This window comes from Bubalus kerabau, chromosome 5 (genome assembly GCF_029407905.1).
Source record: "Bubalus kerabau isolate K-KA32 ecotype Philippines breed swamp buffalo chromosome 5, PCC_UOA_SB_1v2, whole genome shotgun sequence".
NCBI classification, from domain to species: Eukaryota; Metazoa; Chordata; class Mammalia; order Artiodactyla; family Bovidae; genus Bubalus; species Bubalus kerabau.
In genome coordinates, this window is record NC_073628.1 from 7223145 (window position 1) to 7236777 (window position 13633).

Consider the following 13633-nt stretch of genomic DNA (forward strand, 5'->3'; position numbering starts at 1 on the left):
CAGTCCCCTATAATGAAAAGGACATCTTTTTTGAGTGAATTTTAGTTCTAAAAGTGTCTTGTAGGTCTTCATAGAACTGTTCAACTTCAGCTTCTTCAGCGTTACTGGTTGGGGCATAGACTTGGATTACTGTGATACTGAATGGTTTGCTTTGGAAACAAACAGAGATCATTCTGTCGTTTTTGAGATTGCATCCAAATACTGCATTTCGGACTCTTTTGTTGACCATAATGGGTACTCCATTTCTTCTAAGGGATTCCTGCACACAGTAGTATATATAATGGTCATCTGAGTTAAATTCACCCATTCCAGTCCATTTTAGTTTGCTGATTCCTAGAATGCCGATGTTCACTCTTGTCATCTCCTGTTTGACCACTTCCAATTTGCCTTGATTCATGGACCTAAAATTCCAGGTTCCTATGCAATATTGCTCTTTACAGGATCGGACCTTGCTTCTATCACCAGTCACATCCACAAGTGGGTATTGTTTTTGCTTTAGCTCCATCCCTTCATTCTTTCTGGAGGTATTTCTCCAGTGATCTCCAGTAGCATATTGGGCACCTACCAACCTGGGGAGTTCCTCTTTCAGTATCCTATCATTTTGCCTTTTCATACTGTTCATGGGGTTCTCAAGGCAAGAATACTGAAGTGGTTTGCCATTTCCTTCTCCAGTGGTTTATTGACTATGCCAAAGCCTTTGACTGTGTGGATCACAATAAACTGTGGAAAATTCTGAAAGAGATGGGAATACCAGACCACCTGACCTGCCTCTTGAGAAACCTGTATGCAGGTCAAGAAGCAACAGTTAGAACTGGACATGGAACAACAGACTGGTTCCAAATAGGAAAAGGAGTACGTCAAGGCTGTATATTGTCACCCTGCTTATTTAACTTATATGCAAAATACATCATGAGAAACGCTGGACTGGAAGAAGCACAAGCTGGAATCAAGATTGCTGGGAGAAATATCAATAACCTCAGATATGCAGATGACACCGCTCTTGTGGCAGAAAGTGAAGAGGAACTAAAAAGCCTCTTAAAGAAAGTGAAAGAGGAGAGTGAAAAAGTTGGCTTAAAGCTCAACATTCAGAAAACTAAAATCATGGCATCTGGTCCCATCACTTCATCGCAAATAGATGGGGAAACAGTGTCAGACTTTATTTTTGGGGGGCTCCAAAATCACTGCAGATGGTGACTGCAGCCATGAAATTAAAAGACGCTTACTCCTTGGAAGGAGGGTTATTGACCAACCTAGATAGCATATTGAAAAGCAGAGACATTACTTTGCCAATAAAGGTCTGTCTAGTCAAGGCTATGGTTTTTCCAGTAGCCATGTATGGATGTGCGAGTTGGACTGTGAATAAAGCTGAGTGCCGAAGAACTGATGCTTTTGAACTGTGGTGTTGGAAAAGACTCTTGAGAGTCCCTTGGACTGCAAGGAGATCCAACCAGTCCATTGTAAAGGAGATCAGTCCTGGGATTTCTTTGGAAGGACTGATGCTAAAGCTGAAACTCCAGTAGTTTGGCCACCTCATGGGGCAAAAGTTGACTCATTGGAAAAGACTCTGATGCTGGGAGGGATTGGGGGCAGGAGGAGAAGGGGACGACAGAGGATGAGATGGCTGGATGGCATCACCGACTCGATGGACGTGAGTTTGAGTGAACTCTGGGAGTTGGTGATGGACAGGGAGGCCTGGCGTGCTGCAGTTCATGGGGTCGCAAAGAGTCGGACACGACTGAGTGACTGAACTGAACTGAGTTGAACACCACATTGCAAATCAACTATACTTCAATAAAATTTTTTAGGTTCAGTGGCTAAGAAAGACTTCGCTCTCCCATTGCAGGGAACCAGGGTTCAATCCCTCATCAGGGAACTAGGTCGCAGATGCTGCAATTAAGTGTTCACCTACCACAACTAATGATCCTGCATGTGGCGACTAAGACCTGGCGCAGCCAAATAAATAAGTGTTAAAAAAAATAAAAATCTACCAAAGAAAGAGAAATACATTTGACAGATAACATTGTGGAAATGTAAGGTGCACAGCATGTTAATTTGGTATTTTATGTATCATATGACCATAATTTGGTATTTTATGTATCATATCATATTTTATGTATCATATATCATATCATAATTTGGTATTTTATGTATCATATGATCGCCATTGTAGCCACATTGCTAGGTTCCCATAAGGTTACATCATCATCCTTTCTTTTTAGTGGTTGGAATCATTAAGTTCTGGTCTCTTAGAAAGTCTGATGATTTTACTACTCTATTATTTGGCTGGTTTGTTTGTTTGTTTTTTTTAACCTGATCTGGCAGTTTGTCTTTTATTGCAAGTATCTGGTCTCTCACATTTAGTGTAATGAATAATACACTTTCAATATTACTTTCAAGTCTTTCAATATTACTTTATGAGTAGAATTTATTTTACATTGCTATTTCTTTATTTACGTTAAAGTTTAAAGAAATGAGGTCTGTCATAAAAGTGTTTTAACATACTATTGAATAAACCTAATGTTCCAGAAAGAATCCTTACTCTGCCACTTATTAGCTATATGATTACCAGGTGAGTAATTTAACTTCTCTGAACCTCAATTTCCTGATCTAAAAAATGTGAATAACAACACCTCTTTCAGTTGGTGTTTGTGAGAAATAAATCACTGTTGAACATAAAGGGCCAGCAGAGTAAGTATACAATAAATAGATGCTAAAATACACTTTATTGAATCAAAGACTGCAGATTTATCTTACGACATTGTGGGGCTTTGGCACTGCTGAGGTCTCCTGAGGTTTGAGAACCTCTTCCTTGGTCTCTATTTCTGGAGGGAGCAGGAAGCCAGCCAGGTCCAAATGGATGTAGAAGCTTTAAATTTTTCCCCTTTTTGGTCGTACCACACAGCATGTGGGATCTTCATTTCCTAACCAGGGATTGAACCCGTGCCCCCTGCAGTGGAAGCACAGAGTCTTAACCACTAGACTTCAGGGAAGTCCCTGGAGGCTTTAAAAAGGTGGTAAATGTTTGGAATAGCTGACAATGGGGACCGGAGAGGAGCTGCCCATGCAGAATTTCTTCCTTGTGACAACCATGAGACTTTCGAGGTCCTCAGAGACAGAGGGATCAAGGAGAGAGTAGGGACTTTCCTGGGCAGAGCATAAAGGATCTGGCTGGTAGAGGGTGTGCAAGAGAGTGGGAGGGCTCTGGAAAAAGTAATTTGGAAATAGAGAGAGAAGATGCTGGGAATTCCCTGATGGTCCAGGGATTGGTACTCCGAAAGGGGTTGATCCCTCCTGCACATCCCCCGACCCCCACAAGAAGGAGATGCTATGGGGTTGGCTGCCTCATAGGAGGACTGGAGTGGAGTCCGTCTCTGACATTAAACAGTATCCTTCTGTGCAGCAGTCACATTGCTGCTGTCAAAGCAGAAAACCTTGACTTTCTCCACTATTCAGCTTTGTTTCTGTTTTGAGATCCACCATGCCTTGGGAGGGGGGTACTTAATCTCAGTAATTTTTGAGGTGTGGACTTACATCTAAGGTAGAGATGGAGGGGAAGGAAGGGCTCCCCTGGAGCCATGGTGTAGGTCATTTGACCTGGTGGCTGAGTGCCATAGCTTTGTTTGAAATAAGGAATATTACCAGATATAAAGAGAGATATTGCATAATTATAAAGGGGTTATTTCAAGAAAACATAAAAATCCTAACTGTAGGTACTCAGTAAGAGCTCCTGGATGCGTGAAGCCAAAACCAACAGAACTGAAAGGAGAAGCTGAGAAAACCACAGTTTGGCATTTCTCCGTGGGTAATTGATAGAAGAAGTTCAGAGAACGCCAGTGAATGTGGAGAAGATCTGAACACACTCTCGACCAACTTGACTTAACTGACGTGAGTGTGTACCCAGTCGATCAGTCGTGTCTGACTCTCTGTGACCCTGTGACTATAGCCCACCAGGCTCCTCTGTCCTGGGATTTCCCAGGACAAGAATAAGAATAAGAATTTTTCCCAGGTAAGAATACTGGAGAGGACCCAGGGATGGAACCCACGTCTCCTGAGTCTCTGGCATTGGCAGGTGGGGTCTTTATCATTGCGCCTCCTGGGAACCCCAATCTAATTGACATTCACGGTCAAAGACAGTGCCTGTTCCCACCAGTCAGAAAGGAAGACTTTGTAATGTTACAGGGAGCATTGACTCCTAGAAGGGTCATGCCTCAATAGTCAGGAATAATTAGCTCTTGGCTAAAGGCTGTTCTGTTTCCACCTAACAGATCCCTGGTACAAAATATATAAAGTATTAAATATTTATTATATATAAATATATATTTATATAAATTTATTTATATGTATTTATATATATGTACTCTTGCATGGAAAATCCCATGGATGGAGGAGCCTGGAAGGCTGCAGTCCATGGGGTCGCTAAGAGTCAGACACGACTGAGCGACTTCACTTTCACTTTTCACTTTCATGCATTGGAGAAGGAAATGGCAACCCACTCCAGTGTTCTTGCCTGGAGAATCCCAGGGTTGGGGAAGCCTGGTGGGCTGCCGTCTGTGGGGTCGCACAGAGTCGGACACAACTGAAGGAACTTAGCAGCAACAACAGCAGCAAAGCATTACATATATATTTAGGCTTTGTCCTAGTTCCTGGCACCGAGTTCCTAAAACCCTTGGAATGTCCTAAGTAATACGGATGTCTTTTGTTATTCATAAGTCCTTTTCAACCATAGCCAAATTTGTGCTGCTACTGCTGCTAAGTCACTTCAGTCATGTCTGACTCTGTGCGACCCCATAGACGGCAGCCCACCGGGCTCCCCTGTCCCTGGGATTCTCCAAGCAAGAACACTGGAGTGGGTTGCCATTTCCTTCTCCAATGCATGAAAGTGAAAAGTGAAAGTGAAGTCGCTCAGTCGTGTCCAACTTTTAGTGATCCCATGGACTGCAGCCTTCCAGGCTCCTCCATCCATGGGATTTTCCATTCAAGAGTACTGGAGTGGGGTGCCATTGCCTTCTAATGAAGTTATTATCGGTGGGCTCCTAAATAACTTGAGAATAGAGCAGGTAGCCTGAGAAACCACCCTTGTGATTGGTGGATGGAACTTTTAGCCCCCTGCCCCAACCTTGAAGGCAAAGAGCGGGAATAGAGATTCAGTTCAATCACCAATGGCCAATGACTTAATCAATCACACTTACATGGTGAAACCTCCATAAAAACTCCTAAACAGGGTATGGAGTGCTTCCGGGGTGGTGAACACCCAGTGCTGGGAAAGTGGAATGCCCAGAAAGGGCATGGAAGTCTGTACTCACCCCTATACTTCACCTTCTCTTCCATTTGGTGGTTACTAAGGTATACCCTTTGGGCTTCCCTGGTGGCTCAGAGGTTAAAGTGTCTGCCTGCAATGTGGGAAACCTGGGTTCGATCCCTGGGTGGGGAAGATCCCCTGGAGAAGGAAATGGCAACCCACTCCAGTATTCTTGCCTGGAGAATCCCATGGATGGAGAAGGCAATGGCACCCCACTCCAGTACTCTTGAATGGAAAATCCCGTGGATGGAGGAGCCTGGTAGGCTGCAGTCCATGGGATCACTAAAAGTTGGACACGACTGAGCGACTTCACTTTCACTTTTCACTTGCATGCATTGAAGAAGGAAATGGCAACCCACTCCAGTGTTCTTGCCTGGAGAATCCCAGGGACGGGGGAGCCTGATGGGCTGCTGACTATGGGGTCGCACAGAGTTGGACACGACTGACACGACTTAGCAGCAGCAAGGTATACCCTTTATAATACAACATTTCCCTGAGCTCTGTGTGTTGTTCTGCTGAATTATGGAAACTGAGGGAAGAGGGTCATCTATAGATAGGGTTAGAATTGAAATGAATAGTTGGACACCCAGTTGGTATCAGAGAATTGCTTAGTGTGACGGGGAAAAAAACGTTCAAAATCTCAAAGCAAGATCCAAAGTACCAAATCATTTCAAAGTAATTTAAATGTGTCCTAGAATACAACTCAAAACTATTTGTGGGAATACAAGGATATCCTAGCACACAAAAAACTGAAATTCATCAGGCCTGATACCAAGTGAAAGGTTACAAATATGCAAAAGTGTAGGAAAATATGACCCAATAATGAAAAGGAAAATTAATTAATTAAAACTGTCCCAAAGGGATTTCCCTAGTGGTCCACTGGTAAGAAATCTGCCTGCCAATGCATGGAATACGTTCCATCCATGGTCCGAGAAGATCCCACATGCTGAGAGGCGGCTGAGCCCACGAGTCACAGCTGCTGAAGCCCGCACAGCTAGAGTCTGTGCTGCACAACAAGAGAAGTCACCACAATGAGGAGCCCGCACACTGCAACTGGAGAGTAGCCCCTGCTGGCTGCAATTAGCGAAAGCCTGAGCGCAGCAGCAAGACCCAGGGCAGCCAAAAATAAATCAGTACAAGAAAATCCATTTAAAAATAAAACACACACACAGAAAAAAACAAGTGAAAAGTCCTGCCCTGCCACTTCTGCACAGCGTCTTCCCTTCTCTGGACTTCAATCCACTCATTTGTAAAATGAGAATCAGTATCATACGGGTTGTTTTGAGAGATTTAAATGAGATTCATTCACATGAAGGGTCATGTTCTAAGCCGTCCACAGAGGCAAGATAGTATTCCTAGGGGAGAGGCATCCAGCCCCTGCTGCGCCTATGGAAGCCCACCTGGTCCCTCCGGGTGCATCTTGGGCCTCCCCACACTGAGAGCAGGACCGCTCCAGGTCTACCAGCTCCTGGTGGCTGGGGGAAGCCTTCTCCGGTGCCCTGATCCCTGCTGATGCCTGGGTACTCTGTGAAACCTCTCACATCGACTCTTGGGCTCCCATCGGCCATTATCCTTGCAGACACACTTGACCCAGCTCCAGCCAGCCCAGAAGCATAGTGCAGGCACCCGGGCTGTGAGCAACCCAGGCTCTCCGGGTTCTCTTTTCATTTCCACACCTCAGCCAGGGTGTGGCCCAGTGGGAACTGGGACATAGGTTCTTCCTGGGTACACCCCAACTTCTCTGCTCCTTTCCGAAGCCTCTGCTGCGCCTCCCTTGTCCCCCGCTTTCATTTTCCCCCTTGGGGAGGGTGGGACGTTGATGGGCTCAGTAGCTGAGCAGTCGTTCTTCCAAATCTATTGTTCATGACTCGGAAACCAGCATCGTGGCTCCTTTTGTTCCACTGTGTCCTGAGTCAGTGACTAGACAGGGAGTGTCTCCGGATGAAAGGAAGTGTGTGTGTTTGTGTGTGTGTGTGTTTGACCTGTGACCCTCTTCCAGATGCCTCTGAGGAGGAGCAGTGGAATGGCGCTGATGCTTGCTCCTGGGCCTTGGCTGGACTGGAGAGAGACTGGGAGGGTAGAGAGGCCAGAATGCGGGGAGGAACTGAGAAGCTGGGCCGGGGGCAGTGCGCTGAGTACAGGCAAGCAAACTGAGCCGGAGAGAGCGGAATGAATTTAGTCCCGAGTGCCCATGGGCTCTGCTCTGGAAGGAGGGGTGGATGCAGGAGATAGCTGGGGCTGGTGGAGGGGGACTCTGAGTTTGGGGGTTGGGAGGCTGGTGGATGGGCTTGTCTTGCTGCTGCTTGTGAATGCCAGCGAAGGAGCAGGTTTTTCTTTCCTTCTTTGCCAAGATCTGAACAGCGTGAAGCTCTAGGATTGCCCTGGACCTACGGCCGCTCCCAGCCCCAAGTCAGGGCATCTCGCGTCGCACCACCCGAGCCAGCCCCATAGCCCTGGCTTTTATGTGGCTACCTTCTCTGGGACCACCTTTCCAAGGGTCTCGAACCTGGAAATCCGCAGTGATCCAGAAAGGCCAGAAGGGCTGGGTGGGTGGATGTATCACTGTCAAAATGGAACTTTTTAATTTCTCCCTTTAAAATGTCAATTCCACCAGAGCTAGAGCTTGTCTTGCTCACTGCTCTGTCCCACGTGCATTGTGGGTACATAGTAAATACCTTGCTTGGGTCAAGATCTGAGGGGATTCCCCAGGGTGGGGAGCCTAGTGCCTTCTTTGAGGCTCCTTAAGCAGAAGGCTGACAATCTTACGGAGGACAGAGGGAGACAGATTTTGACCCTAGTCACAAAGGACCTTGAGAACCCAGAGCTGCTGTGAGCTTGCTATCACCTGAGCTGACCACATGGAAGCTAGAGTTAGGCGGGACAGGAAGGTGACTTGCTTCAAGGCAGACCCGAAGGGCCCCGTGGGTCTTTCCAGCCACTGCATCTGGGACTGGGCTCCGGAGCCATAGGTTCCTGCAACAAGATGTCAGCTCCTGAGTCAGACAGAACTGGGTTTAAATCCTGGCTCCTCTATTGAGCTGTGTGACCTTGGGCAGGTTACCCAGTGTCTCTGAGCCTATTACTAAATCTGTAATACAGCCATCCTAGTGATAAAACGTTTGCCTCAAAGGCTGGCTGTAAGCACCAGATTCAAAGCTTCAGCCTCCTACAGCATTTCGCTCAACAACTGGCTCACCGCCAAAGCTCAGCAAACATTAGCTATTGTTACTGTGCCGGGGAAGGGAGGGGCGGTGGCTGAGGGGGGAGCTGGTGCTCCCAGCCCAGTAAACTAGGAGAGATCACACAAGAAGCAAATTAATGGGTGGGTGGCCAGAAAGGGACACAACAGTGCCCTCATTAAACACTCGAGTGCACTCTTCTAGTTTGATTGAATTTTTAAAAAGTTGTTATCATGTATGTATGTATGTACAGCTGCGCTGGGTCTCTGCTGCTCTTGGCAGGCTTTCTCTAGCTGCGGTGATCAGGGGCTGCTCTTCGTGGCGGTGCGCAGGCTTCTCATTGTGGTGGCTTCTCTTGTTGGGGAGCCCGGCTTCAGTGTCTCGGCTTCAGTGGCTGCAGCATAAGGGCTGGGTAGTTACAGCTCCCAGGCTCTAGAGCACAGGCTCAGCGGTTGTAGTGCAAGGGCTTAGTTGCCCACGGAATGTGGAATCTTCCTGGACCAGAGATTGAACCCGTGCCCGCTTCGGGCAGATTCCCATCCCCTAAACCACCAGGGAAGTCCAAGTTTGATGGAATTTTGATTCATACTCTTCCAAGTCATCACTGGCAGGACAATATTCAGATATAGGGAAGGTGCCATTTTTAGGAGATTTATAGAGACAGATGTGCTTCCCAGTTGGTAAAGAATCTGCCTGCCAGTGCAGGAGATGCAAGAGACGTGGGTTCCATCCCTGGGTCAGGAAGATCCTCTGGAGGAGGAAATGGCAACCCACTCCAGTATTCTTGTCTGGGAAATTCCATGGACAGAGGAGCCTGGAGGGCTATAGTCCATGGGGTTGCAGAGTCTGAGCACAAACACATCGAGACAGATACTAAATCCATAACTGGTGCAGAGATTTCTCATACATGTCAGAGAACCAACAGATAACTTAGTTCTAAGTCCTTTGCTAAGCAGGGAGGTCCAAGGATTAATTTTACTCTTACTCTTCTCTGTTAGAACAATCAGCTCCAACAAAAGAACTATTTAGATTGTTTTATAGCCAATTTTACATTGTTTTTTTAATTAAATTCTGTGTTAATACAAAGTGCATCATTTGTAGAAACAGAACTTTTATCAACAATGACAATAAAGTTGTAATTCTTATTCAGCAAATGTAATTAACATTAGGCCAACATTTAAAAATTCTCAGACCCCTAACTCAACACTGTAAAGCAATTATACTCCGATTAAACATTTTTTTCAGAAGAAGTTTAAAACACTGATTTTGAGACTCCCATTTGGAACTAAACCCACAAGAGAGGCTGAATTAGTCCTAAAATGAACTCAGTACTCCTATGGCTCCCACTTCTGTTGGAACTAACAGCAGAAGCAGAAGCAAACCCTTGTACCTTAGCCTGCATATACCTAGAGCTCTCTCTTGCTCTGGGCCCTGCCAAACCTGGCAGCCTTCCAGGTACTCAGTGAATGGAACCGAGGAGAATTCCTGAGTGTAGCATATGCTCAGGTCGAAATGCGAACAATAGCTACCAGGTACGGCATGGTAGGAGGTACAGGGTGCGATAACTGTAGTCCACTGTGTGACTATACCACAATTTCTTTATCCATTCACTTGTTGATAAATATTTAGGTAGTTTACAGCTTTTCATACTAGAAAAAAGCTATAAATATCCTTGCACTTTGGGAGAATGTATTTTAAATTTTTTATTTGGGGAAAGCACATAGGAGAGAAAGAGCCAGTCAGGGGCAAACGCAGACTCAACTTTATAGACGCCAGTTTCCCAAAGTGGTTCTGCCGTTTTCCCTTCCCACCAGCAAGAGTCCCAGTTGCTCCACATGAGCTCATTTGATATTTTAGCTTGTTTTGATTCTAGTACATGTGAAGTGGTACCTTATTGTAGTTTTAATTTACGCATATTTGATGACTTTTTTTTTTGGCTTTGCTGGATCTTAGCTCCCCTACCAGGAATGGATCCTGGGCCCTTGGCAGCAAAAACACAGAGTCCTAACCACTGGGATGCCAGGAAATTCTCTTTGATGACTATGATAAACATCTTTTTATGTGTTTATTGCTTATCTATTTGTGCGTCTTTAACTTTTTTTTATTTTATATTGGAGTATAGTTGATCAACAATGTTGTGTTAGTTTCAGGTGTGGAGCAAAGTGACTCCCTTATACATATACATGTATCTATTCTTTTTCAAATTCTTTTCCCATTTAGGTTATTATGAAGTATTGAGCAGGGTTCCCTGTGCTGTACAGTTTAAGTACTTGTTGGTTATCTATTTTAAATACAGCAGCGTGTACACGTCGATCGCAAACTCCCAATCTATCCTGCGTATATCTCTCTTTTGTGTGAAGTTTCTTTTCAAATCTTTTGCTTGTTTTTTTAATCAATTCAGTTGCTCAGTCGTGTCCAACTCTTTGTGACCCCATGAATCGCAGCACGCCAGGCCTCCCTGTCCATCCATCACCAACTCCCAGTGTCCACCCAAACCCACGTCCATCAAGTCGATGATGCCATCCAACCATCTCATCATTCTCTATTGTTCCCTTCTCCTCCTGCCCTCAATCTTTCTCAGCATCGGGGTCTTTACCAATGAGTCAACTCTTCTCATCAGGTGGCCAAAGTACTGGAGTTTCAGCTTCAACATCAGTCCTTCCAATGAACACCCAGGACTGATCTCCCTTAGGATGGACTGGTTCGATCTCCTTGCAGTCCAAGGGACTCTCAAGAGTCTTCTCCAACACCACAGTTCAAAAGCATCAATTCTTCAGCGCTCAGCTTTCTTCACAGTCCAACTCTCATATCCATACATGACCACTGGAAAAACCATAGCCTTGACTAGACGGACCTTTGTTGGCAAAGTAATGTCTCTGCTTTTGAATATGCTATCTAGGTTGGTCATAACTTTCCTTCCAAGGAGTAAGTGTCTTTTAATTTCATGGCTGCAATTACCATCTGCAGTGATTTTGGAGCCCAGAAAAATAAAGTCAGCCACTGTTTCCACTGTTTCCCCATCTATTTCCCATGAAGTGATGGGACCGGATGCCATGATCTTCGTTTTCTGAATGTTGAGCTTTAAGCCAACTTTTTCACCCTCCACTTTCACTTTCATCAAGAGGCTCTTTAGTTCTTCTTCACTTTCTGCCATAAGGGTGGTGTCATCTGCATGTCTGAGGTTATTGAGATTTCTCCGGGCAATCTTGATTCCAGCTTGTGTTTCTTCCTGCCCAGCGTTTCTCATGATGTACTCTGCATATAAGTTAAATAAACAGGGTGACAATATACAGCCTTGATGTACTCCTTTTCCTATTTGGAACCAGTCTGTTGTTCCATGTCCAGTTCTAACTGTTGCTTCCTGACCTGCATACAAATTTATCAAGAGGCAGGTCAGGTGGTCTGGTATTCCCATCTCTTTCAGAATTTTCCACAGTTTATTGTGATCCATGCAGTCAAAGGCTTTGGCATAGTCAACAAAGCAGAAGTAGATGTTTTTCTGGAACTCTCTTGCTTTTTCCATGATCCATCAGATGTTGCCAATTTGATCTCTGGTTCCTCTGCCTTTTTTAAAACCAGCTTGAACATCTGGAAGTTCATGGTTCACGTATGGCTGAAGCCTGGCTTGGAGAATTTTGAGCGTTACTTTACTAGCATGTGAGATGAGTGCAATTGTGCGGTAGCTTGAGCATTCTTTGGCATTGCCTTTCTTTGGGATTGGAATGAAAACTGACCTTTTCCAGTCCTGTGGCCACTGTTGAGTTTTCCATATTTGCTGGCATATTGAGTGCAGCACTTTCACAGCGTCATCTTCCAGGATTTGAAATAGCTCAACTGGAATTCCATCACCTCCACTAGCTTTGTTCATAGTGATGCTTCCTAAGGCCCACTTGACTTCATATTCCAGGATGTCTGGCTCTAGGTGAGTGATCACACCATCATGATTATCTGGGTTGTGAAGATATGTAGGGATTCTTTATATATTCTGGATACAAGTACTTTTTCAGGTATTCATGTTGCAAATATTTTCTAGTCATTTTATTAATAAGTCACAGAAAAAACATATGGAAAATGTAGACAAGAGGTAAGATATCAAAAGACAGTGCTGCTTCCTTGGTGGTCCAGTGGTTAAGAGTCCACCAGACAATGTGGGGGACACAGGTTCAATCCCTGGCCCGGGAAGATCCCACGTGCTGCTGGTCAATTAAGCGTGTGCTCCACAATGACTGAGCCCACGTTCCGCAACTCCTGAAGCCTGCATGCCCTAGGCCTCTGCTCTGCAACGAGAAGAGTCGCTGCAGTGAGGAGCCCTCGCAGTGATACAAGAGAGAGCCCACACAGCAATGACGACCCAGCGCAGCAAAATAAATAAATAAGCAAATAAATAAATCTTTTTTAAAAAAGACTGAAAGAGAGAGACGTAGTGGGGACATCTGTGGTGGTCCAGTGGGTGACTCCGAGCTCCCAATGTAGGGGGCTTGGGTTTGATCCCTGGTCAGGGAACCTAGATTCCACATGTCACAAGAAAGATCAAAGATCCTGTGTGTTCTAAGACCTGGCACAGCCAAATAAATACATGTTTTCAAAAAGGCTTTATTAAGTTAAATGTGTATGTTTAATATGATCATCTCAATAGATGCAGAAAAAGCATTCGGCAAAATTTCATTAGCATGATAAAAACTCTCAGAAAAGTAGTAATAGAAAGGAACTTCCTCAACCTAATTAAAAGCCTCTAGAGAAAAACCTGCAGCAAACGTGTTGCTTAATGGTGGAAGAGAATGCTTTCCTCCTAAGATCTGGAAAAAGACCGGGATGTTCATTTCTACTTTTATTCAGACTTGTACTGGAGGTTCCACCCAGTACAATAAAGTAAAAAAAAAAAAAAAAAGGAAAAAAGAAAAGAGATTAAAAGGCATTCTGCTATATGAATTGGAAAGGAAAAAGCAAAGATGCTTTTATTATAAACAATATGATTATCTATGTAGAAAATCCTAAGAAATTTACCCTCTACTCACACACACACAAAAAAATGTTACAAGAACTAAAATGGGAGTTCAGCACGGTTTCAGGATGCAATTTCCAACAATATATTTCTATATACTAGCAATAAGCAATCATAAATTTAAAATTTAAAAACAATTAAAATATCATAAAA